Raw genomic sequence first — 18,589 nt, forward strand, 5'->3', positions numbered from 1 at the left:
CCACCTCAGGTTTGGGGCCTATTCTAGCTAGCACCTCCTGAAACATCTGTCGCATCTCTTCCCTCTTAGGAACCTTCTCTCTTGAATGTTCTTCATCTTGATGAACAGACTAATCCCGATCTGCACTCGCATGAGTGGGTGGTGGCCAAGGTCTATGGTGGTCGGAGCCTTGACCCCATCCTCCTCCTCTACCTCTGGTGTGGCCACCAATACGACCACCTCCCTTGGCTTTCCTAGCCATGACCTAACACTGCACAAGAGAAAAAGGTTCAGATCAAAGGCAAGGAAAGAAACAAGTCACTACCACTAAGACCTACACAAAAGGTCTAGGTGAATGGGCTCACTACAAACCTAGAGTACCCAGTGTTGAAACATGGGCTTTGATACCAAATGTAATGCCCCACTAGGAACCCCAAAGGAAAACCCACAACAAGGATGAAACAATTTTTTTTAAAGGTATAATCATTTAAGTGCATTAATAACAACGTTTGCACAATAATAACACAAGCAAAAATCTTACACCAGAATTCCTTAAGGTTTACCAACAAGGAATTAAACTAACAGTCTAAATTCCACAATTATGATTAATCCAATTAACCATCATTTACTCAAAGAACAAATAAGCCATATGCAATAGCAGTTACACCATTGAAAGATTGAAAGGATACAATATAATTTCTCTTCAATAAGCATTTACACCAATCATAAAGAAAGCTGATAAATAACATCCAAACTTAGAATTACATTGATCTTCCAATACATGGCTCTCAATATACATATAAAGTTGCAACTTAACCAAATCTAAGGTTACATAAGATCATGGATACAATGACCACATAGGTCTCCAAAGAATAATAATCTCCAAACATGAGATAGAGCATGAGCCATGAACCACAGAAACACCTACGAAGCCAATCCTTGCATGAAGGTACGAACAAGAACATCTGATGGGAAGTGGCACTACCACCCGACCATATAATTCCCAAAATAAAATCACCCCACTGTGCTAGGAGATATTAGAGGACCCTCAAGCAAGCAAAAGCATGACATGGTCGATAGAATAATATGACTCCACAATATTCCAAGTGACTCAACATCACAATACTCAAGTGACTCGACATCACAAAACACAAGTGACTCGACATCACAAAACATAAGTGAACCTAAAGGCAGAATGTCATTTCATAGCTTATGATGGTTACTATGGTCAGCCTCCATAGGTCCCGGCCCCCATCCTGGGTTATTCTGGTAACCTTTCCTGAACCTTTGGCTCTAGCTAAGTCTCATGCAGACCCTACTAGCCTTTCGTGAAGACAAGGTGGTCGGTTTGCCATTCTAGGCCTTCTCACTACATCATGAGCCCTTTACAAGCACTCAACCATGCGTGAGGTACAATATCTTTTATATGTTATAAACTACCCACCTAATCAATTTATTAGATTATCACTTATTATCTGATTTTCGATGGGCTATCCTACCATCCACTTTGGGTGTGGCCCCCACTCAAAAGCCACTCTCTCAAAGGACACTAAACAAACATGGTCACTCTACGAGGACCCTATGGCGAAGCAAACAACCATAACACCACTATCCAAATACAAGTGGTCAAACAAGGACATACTGACTCTTGGTTAACCATAAGGCAAAGACACTACATGGTTAAGACAATGAGGTCATCATATATCACTTGGTCAAAGGTACCAAATATGCCACAACAAGATGATTGAACTAAAGATGAGAAATAACACAATAAAAATCTTTGCAAGGAAAGCTAATTTCACTAAGTCCGCACTCAAACAATCTTTGAGAAAATCAACATCATAAGCACTTGCAAATTCATTGATTGAAAACTAAAATAAAAACACCCTTTCATTCAGAAACTTCATTCATCTCTATATAATTTCCAATTCAATATTCCAACAAGAATAAAATCCACATTAAATATTCAACCAAATAAAATATGAATCAATAATAGACGTTTAATCCATTTCTAGAATACATCCAAATTTACCAATTTGAATTAATAATTCATGCCTTGATTTTAAAAATCACTTTAAAAGTTACCATTCATATTTAACATTAAAACCAACTTTAAAATATTTCATTGCGTTTTATAAAATCAAATAAATTAACAGCATATTATAAATTGCACCACGAAGGGTACAAAGGCACATGGGGGCCAAAGCCTACCCACGGTAGTGTTGTTGTCAGAACAACAGGCACTACTTGTTGGTAATACTGTTTGCGACCGATAGCAGTCCTACTGAACGATAGTGTTGCTACCATCGGTAGTAGCCACTACCAACCAGTAGTATTGCTACCGACTAGTAGCAATCCTACCAACTAGTAATGTTACTACTGCGTAGCAGCCTTACCGACCGATAGTGCTTCTACCGTGTAGCAATACTACCAACCGATAGTGCTGCTACCTAGAGTTAGTCAAACACTACCAACCTACGTGGTGGGGCTAGCCCGCCACGAGGTAAGGTCAAACCAAAGAAATAATAAATTTTCTCTTCCCTAGCATTATTAAATTAATTAAATAAGTAATTGATTCATCCCCTGTTCATTTCACGGGCACACACACATAGTGTCAAACTCCATAATATAAAGGGATATTTACCAATAAGGTAAATGGTGAATTAAAATCACACAAGAACCCAATAAAATGAGTATTTAGGCAACGATTGAAGAATTTAAGAGAAAGGAGAAGGATTAAGATAAATTTCCTCACTTCCATTACGTAGGAAGAATTCCTTACATCTATCACGAGGTAAACAACCAATTCTTGCCATCATAAGCCCCAAATCTTGGGCCAATAGAAACTAGAAAACTCACAGCAAACTAAATCTATTCTTTTCTATTCCAAATAGAAAGAGATAATTCAAGAACTTGATTTTCAAGAACAATTAACAAACAACAAATAGAAAGATAAACTATTTCTTTGCCATATGCAAACATTTGATATGAATTCCACAAAATCAACAATAACAGTCAGTCCTCCTTTCATTTCAATCATTCAACAAGAATTTACAAGGAGATTTACATTTTTCAACACACGAGAAGCAACTAAAACATTCAAAATTAAACTTCAAAACAAGAAGAGATTATCCAACCTTCCAACAAACTAGGAAGCAAAATGATGGAAGAATCCCAATTCTTGCAAACCAAATCTAATTCGAGCTCCTCTTCTAGAATGGTTTTCCAAATTTCTCTTTCAAAATTTTTGCCTCTTCATTCCCGTGAACTCCCAGGAATATATGGGAAAATAATTTCAACCTAAACTTTCTAGGTTAAAAGTTTTCTCCACCAATCAGATTAAATATTATTAAAAAGTAAAAACAATCATATTTACCTTTATCTAAAAATAATTCTCCTTTCCAACAAATAAAATACAAAATTCAAATGGAAAGGTAAATAGAAAAGCTTTTATTAATTTTCTATTTCCATTTTCACAATACTTTCTTTCAACATAAGCACTTAACATTTAAATGGCAAGATAAATACTTATTTCCTTCCACAAAATATTAATACAACTACTCACAACAAAATAAGCCAATTTAAACATTTAATTATAGCAATTCATTTATAATTAAATCAATAGACTTATGAGCATAAAAATCAACTAATTATGCTAGCATAAAAATAGCATCATTCACTCAATTAAATAACCATTCAAATGAACGAAAGCACGCAAAATGAAGAATAATCAAATGACTACTCACAAATGACCAAACCAAAGCACTATGACTCGCATACCAGTTAGATAGGAAAGACAACCGACTGACAACACTCACACGAGTGTAACTGAGGGTCAAGTTAGGGTCCAAAAACTATCTCCTCCACTCCCATCGGACAAATAAGGCATGCTCAGACCTATGAAACTAGGTGGATTCAATACCCCATACCTACCTGGTACTAGTACCTGTAATGTCCTACACCAAAGAACCACATGTGCATATAGACAAATATATAAACAGACATGGCATGCACACCGATGAAGGAGAATCGTGATGTTCCCTGTGTCACTGGAGTGAGTGAAGGAAAATCATCCCCTCGCATCCCATACACATGCAAACATGCAACATATAAATAACACATTGCACATATAAGGTAAAAGTATCAGTCCATGATAATGATCTATAAAATAACATTAATCATAAGCACTGAGATACTACATGAAAGCATACACCACAAATCGAGATAAAACATGAAATAACATCGCATAGATACTGAATCAATATACAATAATGTTCCACTGAACAATCTACTGAAGTCAAACATAAATACAAAAAGAGTCTGATCGAGGAGGGGTACTACACCACCCTCCATAGACTCCATGTGCAAGTATCAAACGCATGTTTGAAAATTAAAAAAATAGAGCAGGAAATTGTAGAGTGGGGAAGCTAATAGATATTGTTTACTAAATCCCAATTGTTGTTGTCAAGTCTATTATTGAATTAATTTTCTACATTTCTATAAAATATATAGATTTACTTATTTCATATTGGATTTGACTTTGATTTTAATGATTGCAATTTTCTATTTTATGTTGATTTTAATAATTTAGTCTTAATAGTTTTTAAAATTTTGTAAAGAATTTAATAAGAATATAAAAAAATTATTAAAACATAATAATAAATCATATAATAATAATTTGATATTACTTGTAATATCATAATATAATAATAATAATAATGACATAATATTAATTAAAATATAATAACAAAAGGTTTTTGGAGACGAGGAAGAATTATTTGGGAACGATATCGCACGGGCGGGAGTTGTAGAGGGTCGAGCTAGGACAACGATGACCTAGCTTGTGATCGGGAGTGTTTGTAGGGTGTCGAGGGTGCGTGGGGGGGCCTATGCAGTGTGGGGGGTCTGAGTAGTGCAGGGAGTAGTAGAGGGAGAAGGGGAGATGCACGGTGGGCTGCAGGTGGGTGTAGGTTGCACGGCTCGGGCACCATTTCAAGCAGGCTGAGGGTTCCAACAGGATTAGGGGCCTTGGTTGGACCTCCATCTCAAGTGTGTTGGGGATGGTTGGAGTTTTGGGGGCTTCTAAATCTTTCGGGCCCCTTTGGGGTGTAGGGTTTCGATCGTCTTGAGTTTTATGTTGAGTATTGGCGGGAAGGCCTCGAAGGCTCCACCAGTCATAGATTTTTGTGTTGTGGTGGGCTCAAAATCCCCATCACAAAGCATGAAGACATTTAACAATAACCTTTTCTCCTCAGACTCAGGGTTTGGTAGTGTTGGTAGCTCTCGCATTTTTAAGATTAATGGTTGCTTGGAGAGATGCAGTGAGAGGCCAAAGCTAGTTATTCCTCCTGAGATGATAGCGGAAGACATTGAATACTTTTCAAAACACTTGCTATATTGCAAGTTTTTGGGAATGATGGTTTCTTTGCAATTTTTGGAAAATTGGATGCATAGGACTTGGGCTTTGGAGGGGGAAATGGAGATTATGCTGCTGGCAAACAACTACTTCATGGTTACTTTCAACAACATGGAGGATCACAATAGGGTCTTCGAAGGTGGTCTGTATTTTACAACCAGGTGGGGTTGTTCATCAAACCTTGCCATGTGGGGTTTAACCCCTCAGAGGAGTTCCTGAACAAGGTTCCTATGTGGGTTTGTTTACCACGTTCTCCTATGGAATGCTGTCAGGAAGATATGCTTCAGATGCATGTCGCTCTGCTTGGGAAGCCAGTGGGATCTTCTACACAAACCCTGGGGAGAAAGGTAATGACCTTTACACGTATCTGTGTTGAAATTAATCTTAGTAAACCTTTGCCAGATGTTATAGATATGTGCACAGGCTCTTATTCTTGTGTACAATAGTTAGATTATGAGACTTTACCATTTCGTTGTTGTCTATGTCATGAGTATGGTCATTTATAATGTAAGTGTCGTAGATATAAACTGGTGGTGCACCAACCTTAGTAGTCAGAATTGAGCCAAGATAGGGCTTAAAAAGGGAAAGTTGCCATGCCTGTTGAGGCTGGGGTACCGATGGTTTTGTCCTAGTTAAGACAAAGAATAGAAATCGAGGACAAAAAAGGCATTTATAGGAGAGAAGGGAGGAGGATACCTTTAACAGATTTGAGGCCTTGGATGACCTTTTCCATCAGGAAGTTAATCTGGGGTTAACCCCTTTGGATCAAGGTGCATCAAGGGGTTCTTCAGAAAGAGTAATTGAGGACCCTATCCAGACCTTGCTAGTGGTTGGAAGCCAGTAGATGGAGATGGATCAGGTAGTAGGGGTTCAATTGGGACTCACTCTTGAGATTGAGGTGAATTTGGTTGAGGTGGAGGGTTCTTTGATTGCTTGGAAACTGGAACCGACTGGGGTCAAAAGCAATAAGTCCTCCACTCACTTGGGTTTGTATCAGAAAGATATTAAGAAAAGTGTGTCAGAGAAGAGCTCAAAGGTTGGCAGAAAGAAGGATTTGGACAAGATCAAATTGATGGGGGAGAATTTGGTTGAGTTAGGGTCAGTTAAGACTTTGGATTCTCACTTTTCCAATCCTCCAAAATGATTGTGCTTTCATAGAATATGAGGGGCTTGAATAGTGGCCCTAGACAAAAATCTGTTTGGGATTTGATTAGGAATCATTCACTTGATGTCTTATTTTTACAAGAAACTAAACTTACAGTGGAGAGTATGATGGGCCTGGTGTCAAATTTGTGGGGTCGTGGTGAGTGTCAGTGTGTTGGGGCAGCTGGTTCCTCTCGAGGGGTGGCCTATCTTTGGAACCCCTTAAGGTTTTGCCCTATCTGGTGGGTTGCCTCCCGATCTTTATTATCTGAGGTTATCTCTAGTCTTGAGACTGGGGAATTCATTTTGTTTTCTAACATCTATGCCCCTACTGATCTTCAGGGTAAGCAAAACTTATGGTCTCATATTTCTTGTATGCGAAGGTTGGCCCCTTTTCATCCTTGGATTATGGCTCTCTCACTTCAATGCCATCCTTGAGCTGAGTGAAAAGAAGGGGAGGGGTTATGCAGTTGGAACCTTCTTCTTTCCTTTTTCAGGATAATATTTCCTTGTTGCAACTTGTTGACATTAAGCCTGGTAATAGTTTGTTCACTTGGAACAATAGGAGGGTGGGAGAGTATTGGATTGTAGAGAGGTTGGATTGTTTCTTGGTTTCTAGTTTTTTGATTGGTGGGGGGTGGTCCACCAGTTCTGAGATTCTTGACTGGAGAGGGTCAGATCACTAGCCCATCAAGTTGGTTTCTTCTTCAGTTCAGGTTGCTCGCTCACCTTCATTCAAATTCCAACTAATGTGGCTTCGGGATCCTACTTTGTAGGCTCATGTAGCGGAGTGGTGGAGGAAAGGGAGGTTGGCCTTTGGCACTGCCATGTACTCTTTTGCCAAGCAGCTGCAATCTGTTAAGTTTCAGCTCAAATAGTGGAACTGACAAAGCTTCAAGAATATTTTTCATGCCAAGAAAGCTGCTCAAATTGTGTTGAATGGGATCACCAGCGAAATCAGAGAGCATGGTTTATCTAAGGAATTTCTCAAGGAGGAAGACAGGGTTGTCAAGGTGGTAGAGGAATGGGAGCTTAGGGAAGAAATTTACTGGAAGCAGAGAGCTTGTATTGATTGGCTAAAGGAGGGGGACAAGAACATTGCTTGCTTCTTCAACTCAGTGAAAGATAGAAGGCATGGAAATTCCATCCTTGTTCTAGTTAATGATAGAGGTGAGTAGTGCTTATCCTTGCAAGAGATATCTAGGGAGGCATCTTAGTTTTTTTGGTCCCTCTTCAAGGAGGACTCTTAGGGGGAAACGGGGGAGGAGAACCAGGTTCTCACTTGCATTCCTTCTCTTATCACGAGGGAGATGAATGAGTAGCTTTTGTGTCCTATTTTGTAGGAAGAGCTTGAGAGGATTGTCTTTCACATGAGGAAAGGAAAAGCTCCTGGACATGATGGGTTCCTGATTGAATTCTTTCAAGAATTCTGGGATATTATCAAGCTGGATTTACTGGAGGTTGTACAGGAGTCTCAAAGGAATAAGTAGATGCTCTGGGCATTGAATGTGACTTTCATTGCTCTTATCCCCAAGTGTGAGGGGGCTGACCGGTTAGGCCAGTTTCACCTCATCTCTCTCTGCAATGTGATTTATAAGATCATCTCTAAGCTGATAGCGAATGGATTGAAGAAGTGCCTAGGGAATGTTATCTCTGAGGAGCAGAGTGGGTTTGTGGAAGGGCGTCAAATTTTGGATGGGGTGGTCATTGCTATGGAGACCATTCATTCTATGGAAACCTCCAAGGAAAAAGCTATGTTTATCAAGCTAGATATGGCTAAGGCATACGATAGAGTTTGGTGGTCCTTCCTTTAGAAGATCCTCAAGGCTTTTGGTTTTGCTGATGAGTGGATCCAGTGAGTTATGAGTTGTGTTATGACTACTTCCTTCTCTGTGCTTATCAATGGAGATCATACTAAGTTGTTTGGTGCATCCAGGGGCCTCCATCAGGGGGACCCCTCTCCCCTTATTTATTCATTCTTGTGGTAGAGGGTCTGGGGAGGCTAATTAAGCATAATGTGGGTCTGGGTATTATTCAGGGTTGGAGATGGGGTAATGACTTGTAGCCGTAGTCTCATTTGCAGTTTGTGGATGACACAACTCTTATGGGACTTGGTGTGTAGCCCGAAGCAGTCGGGGGGCTTGGTTTAAGGCAATTTGTTCTTTTTGGGGAGGCTCTGGTGGCTAAATTGTACCGGAGGTGGTGTGTTGAGCAGGATTGGGGCTGGGCCAGGATTTTGGCCAACAAATATATGCAGAGGGTCCCGATGGAGGAAATCCCTAGATATCTTCTTGAGGCAAAGGGCTCTTCGATCTGGTATACTCTCAAGAGGGGGGCTTCTCTCATTAAGGCATGACTCTTTTGGATTTGTAGGAGGGGGGAAGAGGTCCTATTTTGGAACAACTCTTGGGATGGCTTTCCTCCCATTCTTGATCAGTTCCCTAACCTTGGGAATCTATGCCAGAGATTTTTGGAGGCTAGATGGTCAAGGGTGAGTGAATTCAAGGCTATTTATAGGTGTGGACGGCTAGATTTGGAGAGGTGGAAGACTCCTAATGAGTGGCCAGTTGTTGGGATGGAGGAAGAGTGTGCTGAGCTGCAGGGAATTTTGGTGAGTAGACACTGTAGCTCCCTCAAGGGTAGGGATGGGCTTACATGGTCTCCAAATCCTAAGGGTGTGTTTACGATGGCTAGTGGATACCGGGAATTGTTGAACCAAAGACTTGAGGGAAGAGAGGTGAACTGGTGGAAACAGGTGTTGAATAATGTGTCTTGGCTGAAGTGTAATTGCTTTGCTTGGACTTTGGCTTTGAATAGGTGTCTAACCTAGGACAATATCCACAAGTGGGGATTTTTGGGGCCCTCCATCTATGTTTTGTGTGGTAATGGGGAGGAAGATTCCTCACACTTGTTCTTCAGATGCTCCTTCTCTATGCTTATTTGGAATTATTGGTGGGGGGTGTGGAAGTATCCTTGTATCCACGTGGATTCTCTGGTGGAGTTCTGGAGCAGTTTGGGCAGACCTCCTATCCTATCCTCCTTCCTATAGACTGTCTGGTATATTGGGCCCATATTCATTATGTGGCAGATCTGGCTCGAGAGGAATAGGAGGATCTTTCGTGAGGTCAGATTGTTTGTTCATCAAGTTTGGAATAGGATCATTGCAATGATCCAGGAGATAGTGGAAGCGAAATGTGAGGTGAATTTTTCTTTGGGTAGAGAGGAGGCAGATATTGTGAGTAGGCTTGGTATGCAGGAGTTGTCTTCGGCCTCATCTTGTGTCAGGAGAGGTAGACGGGCCATGAAGAAGGTGCAAAGGGTGGGAAGGTGGATACCCCCTTGAGATGAGTTTATCAAGATTAACACTGATGGCTCATCTAGGGGTAAGCTGGGCCTTGCTGGAGTTGGTGGTGTTGGCAGGAATAGCATGGGGGAGGTTGTTTTCCTCTTTTCGGTGTATAGAGGATGGCAATCTAATAATTTAATGGAGGGATTTGCAATTCTCTATGCCCTAGAGTGTGCTTGGGAGCTGGGATGAAGGAAGGTGATTTGTGAATCGAACTCACAAATTGTGTTTAACTTGTTGACTTAGCAGAAGGTGAGTGGGGTTCAGTGGCAGTTGGCAGGGATTGTTCAGTAGATTCTCCAAATTAGTTCTTTAATGGAGCAGGTGTCTTTCATCCACATCCCTCGTGAATGGAATAGAGCAGTTGATTGTTTGGCCAAGTGGGCCTCGGAGCATGGTATTGATCGAAAAGTTGAAGGTTGGAAGCATCTCTCTGGGGATTACTGTCAGGACTTGCAGAAGATTTTTATTGAGGACATGGATGGTTATGAAGCTGGTTGATCTGGGGCTGGTTTGGTGGTTCTTTCCTGGGGCCTTGGGTCTCTAGGTCTCTTTGTAATTCTTGTTTCTGATTCTCAATAAAGTTTTTACCCCTTTATTTAAATTAAAATATAATAATATGATATTTTAAAATAGAATAATAGACAAATAAAATAATGTCCTTAATAATGATCTTTATGAGTATTTTTTACTTTTTTAAAATATAAGTATGCTAGTGCATAATAATATACAAAGTTGGATAATGAATGTTGAAACATCCGCGTATCCCATCTATTGGTTGAGTATATTCCCCTCAAAAATATCATTCTCCAATTTATAATTTTTAGATTTTGTTACTTTAATATTATTGTCAAGTTAAATTTAATTAAAATTGATTGTTAAATTAAGTGGAGATTTGAATATTTTTAACTTTTAATTTAAAGTTTTAATATTTTTAATAATTAATTATATTTAAAAATTTAATAGCCAATAATGGAAATTAATAGTTAAATATTTTTAATAATTAATAAATAAATTTGATAGTTGAATTAATTTAATATTTAAATAGTTTTTAACTTAAAAATAATATTTTTAGGAATAGTTATAATTTGTTGCTAGATGAGTAGGCTTAAGAGAGTCGGACCCCATAGAAAATTTGAAGCAATTGCAAAATTGTGGTAGCTTCTACGGAGGGCCAAATAAATGTAATCAAGTGTACATTATAATTACGAGTAGGATCCTAAAATTAGGAACTCAACAAAGGTAATATAATTCAGTTTGGAATAGTATCTCTATTTTTGGAGTGAGACCATAGAAGCATACTATGATAGACCTCGTTCAATTTGTAGGGGCCTTTTTTTCTTTCACACCACTTCTTTTGTTACTTTGATAATCTCTTGAGGCTATAGAGTTTGATGGGAAGACATAGGAAATTTAGTCATTGGGTTGGGATTTTTGAACTCCACAAATTATAATTAATCATTTATTGTCACTATTGAGACTTCATCTATATAATTTTCCTTAAAATTAGTTGAAACCTATTATGTGTTCACATTAGATTTGTCTTGCAAATCTTAAAGAGAAGTCTCTCTTTCTTCCATTGGGTGGACGATGAACAATATAATGGTGCGGGGTAGCATCTTTCCACCATGTTTCATGTCGGTTTGATTTATCTTTAGGGTTAGGGCACATAGCTACAAGGTGACTGGGACTGTAACATCTACTATAGAGAAAAGGAAAACACTCAGAATCCATAGGCTGAGACTAGATTTGATCATTAACCCTCAAAATTTTATTTTAGTTGCAAAGTCTTTCAAGGTGTCAAGATCTACTAATATCTGAGCATATTTTATGTGCATAAAAATAGTAGATTCAATATGTGTAGCCAATAAATTTCCCAGAGAGCCAACAATAGCTTCAAAGCATTATTCAACCAAAAAAATAAAGTGGGAGATTAGGAAGACAAACCCAAACAAGGATAGTATGTAAAAATTCTAAGGAGGGACTAACTGATGGGTGTCATAGTTCAAAAATCAATAGGGTTTGTCCACATGCCCAAATAGTGTGAAGTGTGATATTTCAATCCTCTGTTATATCAAAAATCACAATAAAAAACCACCAAAACAAGGATATATTTCAAGTGTTTCTATCAAAACGGTCTATGAAGAATTAATAATTTATGGATGCAAATAAGGGAGGCAAGGCCATAAACAACTAAATTTGAATCTACCAATTAGCCCATGCTCAACAATTTTTTTTGAATTATCAACTATCTCTTTTTTAATCTCATCACCTAAACTTGTTCCCAAAGGAATACCTATTTTCTAAATTGGCCTTCCAAGATCAAGATATTTGTTGTTGTTTTTTCCCAAATTTTGTTGGGGGCTTTCTCCTCGATATGGAGGCCTCTAAGAAACCCTTATGAGGCATAACACAAATCAACCAAGAACCCTAGAATTCCTAGCTATTTTTTCAATTGATTTCATAAATTAAAAAAATAGAAAATTATAAATTTATAAATAGAAAATTATATATAATTATAAAAGAAAAATTTAAAAAATTTAAAATAAAAATTAGAAAAATCTAGGAAACCATATAAGAAACATGAATTTATAAAACAAAAATTAATAAAACTATATAGAGGAAAATATATTATTGAATTTTAAGAAGACAAGTTGGATAAACGAATCAAAAAAATAATTTTTAAAGCATAAAACATATACAAAATTAATTAAAATAATATTAATTAATTAAGTAAAAAATTGATTAAATAATATTTTTGTAGATTTATAGATCGTAGTTTTATTAAATAGAATATTTTTATTTATCAATATTATATAGTGTCATAAAATATTTTTTTTTCTTTAAAAACTTTTTAAATTTTCATGTAAAATTAGATGAATATTTTAATCACTTAAATTTTATTTTATGCAATCTTAGTAGATTATTTATCTCCACATTTAATGTTAATTTATTTTTTAGAAACTGTTTTAGTTGGAAAATAGGATTTCACAAGTAAAGCTATGTAAACTAGGAAATCCACTTATTTTCACATCAAACATTAAAAGAAGAATGAAATCAATAGATTCAACCTCAATTTTGTGAGGAAGAGATTTGAATGCAAATTGAATTCTATTCCATTTTCAATGAGTTGAAAATGCAATTGAAATATTGTAATTTGAATGCTAGATCTATAGGGTAAATGATGAAAAATTGATATAAAATAACATGAGTAGCAAGCTACAGACCTAGTTTGTAGACATGGAGCTAGATCTAAGTAGAAGGAACAAAGAGGCGCCTGTGCCAATAAATTTGGCTTGAAAGTATAGGATTGGAAATCTCTAGGTGTCCTTGTCCTCTAACTATCAGATGCAAACAAATAGGAAACTTTCAAAATCAAAATGCCATTCATAATCTATTCTCACAATATTTTCAAAAATTCACAGGATTGAGTGGCTCTAGGTGACTTGATCCTCCACTTTTTTTCTCTTACAAAATTTGGATCTAGTTGTCATTGAATTCTATGTTGGAATCTTTGTTCACAGCTCTTGAATTTGTCACATGCAAATAGAAAGAAGGGAAATTTTGTTGTTTCTAGGGGTTTGCCTAATTCAAACCTCAAGTTTGAAATTAACCCTTGGATTGAAATTGAAATTGAACTTAAAATGGAATTGACTAAATTAGAAAGCTTGCCTTTTGAGGGTAAGGCTAAATCTAAAATTGAAATGCTTGAATTGGAACTTGATACCTTGATTAATTTTTCTTTGAATTCTTCATGCAAAGGTTGATGATGCATGTAGAATGTCTTCATCATATCTTGATTATGGATGCCATCTTGAATGCTTGAAATTTGAACTTGACCTCTCCTTCACTGCCTTGATGATGCTTGATTGCTTGCTCACTTGATCTTGTGAAATTGGGATTGAGAGATGTACGTGACATCTATCTAAAATGAGAGGGTAAGGCTTACTTTTATACCTAATCTCACCAAATGTGTTTGAAATTTTGAAGCAGACTGACACGAAGAATATTTTTCCACCTCTGAATAATGACTGATGTGGGGTCCAAATGTGAGCCCCTTTTGGGAGGACCATGCCATCTTGGTCATCCTAATCAAGACTAAAATTTGGAGAATACCCCACAAAGGTACAAAAGATGCAAATTTTGGGTTGGAGTGAGAAAAGTCAAAGCGGACTCGAGGCACGAAAGGCCAGAATGCAAAAGTGAGACCTAGTTGAGGATGAAATTGTATAGGGATATAATTTAAGATGCTACATCTAGCCCCCACTTTAGTGGGAGTACGAGCCTATGTTCATACTCAGTAAAGTATAGAGTAGCATTGAAAAATTTCATCAAGATATTAAAGAGGCAAGACACATCAAGTACCCAAGGACTTAAGATTTTATCAATCTAATATCAAGATAAAAGGAGAAAAACATGAAGAGAAAAGAGATAATGACTATGCCAGCCTAATAAGTCTTATGCTTACCATGAGTCATGTTAAAAATTTTGAATTAAAAAATTAGTGTAAAAGACCACAAAGCACAAGGCTCAATATGTAAAGTAATTTGAATAATTGAATTGAATCATTTGCAAAATGGGTATGCAACATGTACCAAACATGTCATGGTGTATGATCAAAAGTGTTCAAACCAAGTCTCATGGTGTGTGCACAAAGTGTAACAATGAGAAGAGTGTATGCCCCTATGCAAAAGATATTGTGTACACCTTATCAGGAGAAATAGCTTTAAGGTAGCATAGATGCATCCTGAAAGACAAGCATGTTGTCATAATGATATGGTCCCCAAGCAAGGACAAATTAGGGAAATGGTCAAAAAACATAATGAGAAAGAACATAAGGGGTCCACTAACTAGGGTCAGTATGCATTGTTGATAAATCATGTATATCAAGTATGATTGAATTGAATTGACCTCATTCCCCAAAGGTAATGGAACTACAAGCACAAAGAAAGAAGAGCACATAAGATGAATAAAAAAAACTCTTTTCGGGTTAACATGGTAGAGACAAAAAAGAGAGATCTTGACACTTTGCATCATCCCCAAGTAGACAACACAAAGACACATGAACAATAGAACATGTACAACATCACGTTGATACAACATATAAAACAAATGAGATACAAATAGAGGAATATTATGATAGATTTGGTCTTTTTATTACTTTATGCCAGTGGAGCAATAAGGGTCATCCAAAGAGATCCTAGCATAACACAAATACATATCAAGCATCACATCATGGGGGAAGCACATTATGTATAAGAAATAACACATAAGAGTATACCATGCAAGTGAAGCTAGTCAACGAGATCATCTACCCCCCAATCTTGCTTAATATCCCTTAGGGGTGGTGGACAAGATGTAAGAGGAGCAACAACAAGCACAGTAGATGGAGCTACTACAAGTTTCAAACAAGGATCATGCTCTAATGATGAGTCACTTTTTTTGTCACTAGGAGCTAGTGTTAATGCTTTTAAAAAATTGTAAACATAGTTCATGATTAATCTCAATAGTCTCATATATATCATCAAATTAATTAGGATTGGTAATGTAATCATTCGCAATAACATCAACATCATCATTTAAGTTAATCACAATAGGATCTTTACCATGTATTTAGGAAATGAACAATCATTTTGCATAGATATCTTTAATTTTTTACGTAGTGGATTGAGTTGAACTTCCTCACTAGGGTTAAGTGAAAGTTCACAAGCCTTGGCACCACATCTACATCATCATTCTCACACACTATGATTTCTCTTAGTTCAACTTGAAACTTGTGAAGGTTGAGGATCAATCAACATAGGATCCTTTTATTCCCCTTGTAGGGGGGAATGTAAGAAAACTCACTAGGTTGAGAGATACAAGATGTTGGGTACTTTCCTTTATACGATGTAGGGGTCAAGACTACATCATATAGAGGAGTATGGTAGGAATAAATCCAAGTCTAGGAGAAGGAGGAGGAATATCCATAAATGAAGGATCCTTAGATTAACTCGAGGATAATATCATCTCATTTTTTCATTTCTGATAAGATGGGAGTTGAGCAACATTTCAAGTTTTCAAAGGTTCATGTTGTTGAGGTCAAAAGTAATAAAGATGAAATTTCCACGTCTTATTGTGGGTTGATAAAGGCTATGATTAATTGTGATAATATGCCCATATGAGGAAACTTAAAACACTTGTGGATGGTAGAAGGGATAGATTTCATGGAAGAGAGCCAAGGATGTCCCAAATTTACACAAAATTGATCAAAAGTAGGTATGATAGTGAAGATAACATCTAAGCACTTAGTACCAACCTCAACTGGAAGAGTGATAGAACCTATAGTAGGACAAATGAAACCATCATGTGCACCTTAATCATACCATCAGATGTGGCATATGTTTCTTGATGAAATTATTGTGTAAAGAGATATTCTTCAATAATAACAATCACTATACATATTGGATCAATGAGAACTCCTTGTAAGAGCTTTCCTTTAATCTTTGTAGTAGTGTATAATGGTCCATCGAGTGCTTCAATAGTTTCCCTAGAATCAAAGGTAATGCATGGTTCATGTTTAGGTTTTGGTTGTTTAATAAGGTTCACAACATTGTTAGAAGTTATGCCCGCATCATTAGGACTAATTATGATTGGCTTTGATTCAATGACATTAGTAGAATGAGAAGGCAAAGGATTAGTAAAGATTTGCAAATTCTGATTAGAGGTGCCATAGATTTGTTTCCTTTATCTTTCACACCTCCACAAATATGGTATTGGAATCAATAAGATCTTGGATCTTACGCCTCAATTTATAACACTTTTTCAGTATCATGGCCTACTTGATGATGATATTGGCAAAACTATTTAAGGTCAAAAGAAACCAATAAAGGCTTAGAGTGATTATAGGTTTTATGGGAGGAAGTTACAACACATTAGCATTCATCAATCTAAGCATTATTCTATGTAAATATTTAGAAAGCAAACTTAATTCCCTTCTAAAGTATGATCATAAAGGGGCCACACTTGGTGTTGTGGTTGCCACTTGTGTATTTATATGATTGGAAGAGTTATCATTGATCTTGATGAAGGTTTTGTTTTATTTTTGAAACATTTTGAATGATTGTTGAGTGCTTTCATTCTTATCATTCAGAGCCATTGAAGAAGAGGATTCAAACTGGCTCACTTGAAGCTTATAGTTATGAAGAATTGCACACAATTGTGTGAAAGACGAAAATTCAAAAAATTAAAGATTTCTTCTAATATCCTTTTGCAAATTAGTAATGAAAATTCTTTGAACATCATCATTAGGCACAATATATGCAATTTGGGAATGCAAATGTTTATATCTACCAATGAAATTAGTCACTTTTTCTTTAACTCCTCACTTACAATAAATCAAATCAGTCAAATTAATTTGAGAACCAATATTATTTTGAAATTCTTGAATGAATGCATTAGCCGATTGTGAAAAAGAAGTGATAGATTGAGGCAAAGAGAAATACCATTGCAAGTTTTTATGCCTAAAAGTGCGAGAAAATATATTTTCCATGCGTCTATGATTGTGAGAGAAATCACTACACAAGGTTTGAAATGTTTTCACATGAGTCAAGGGGTCACCTTTTTCATTATATTACTCCAATTGGGTAATTTTCACATTCTTAGGAGTAGCTGCACAAACCACATCATTTGACAATGGACTAGCTACATTATATGTGGGGGCATTGAACTTGGATTGGGTTAAAGAAGCCAATTGTTTTTGTTGTTAGAATAAGGAGGTGGAACATTATGGTATGTTGGTAAAGGAGATGGTTGGGAAACAAATGGAAGGCTAATAGATTGAGGTATGTAGGACTACATTGATTAGTAGGATTTATCCCATGACTAACATGTGTAGGATTAGCATTTTATGTAGAGGTGGTCATGATAGAAGATGTATATGTTGACACATTAGACAAGGATGTAGGTATAGGAATGGAATGCTCAATTTGATTTGTAGGATTAGAGTAACCAAGAGCTTCAAAACAACCTTTAATTGGTATAAAATTGGTATCAACAATATGAGAAATGACACGCCACACTTCCACACCAATTTTATCACTTTGAACCATTCTCTTCAACCCTTCAATCAAGGGGATTACCTTACTATTTGGGTTTTCTTGACCCATCCATTGTTGAAGCTTATCTAGCTCATGGTCAAGCCTCCCCAATTGGTCAATAGTAACTCTAGTTAATGATTCATCCTCATCATGAGAAGTGTGAGGGGAATCATTCTCCATATTGTTAGGTATGTCTTGTGTAGGGATTAAGGAGTAACCCAATTTCCCATGGAGTATGTTATTCAATAGAGGCTCACAACCCTTAGTATTTAAACTTTGGGAAGCCATAAGTCTATAAATTCTTCTCACTAGGATGTTGGATGTAGGTGAAAGGGTAACAAAACTCATGCACAAAGAAGGAAAAACTAAGTGAATGGATTTGTACTCACAATACTTCTCATGCAATAAAAAATGCAAGTAGAATGTATGATTAAGAAATCCAATTTCCTAATAAAATAATTGATTAACCAATAAGATTCTCTAAATAAATGGTAAATGTGATAAAGAAATGCTTCTAAATCTAAAAATAGCATGTAGTAATAATCATATCTAAGCATATAAATCAGAAATTATGCAATCCACAAAGTCAATTTTATCAAAATAAATTAGGGTTTTGTGAATTGAACC

This window comes from Cryptomeria japonica, chromosome 1 (genome assembly GCF_030272615.1).
Source record: "Cryptomeria japonica chromosome 1, Sugi_1.0, whole genome shotgun sequence".
In the NCBI taxonomy this organism is placed as follows: Eukaryota; Viridiplantae; Streptophyta; class Pinopsida; order Cupressales; family Cupressaceae; genus Cryptomeria; species Cryptomeria japonica.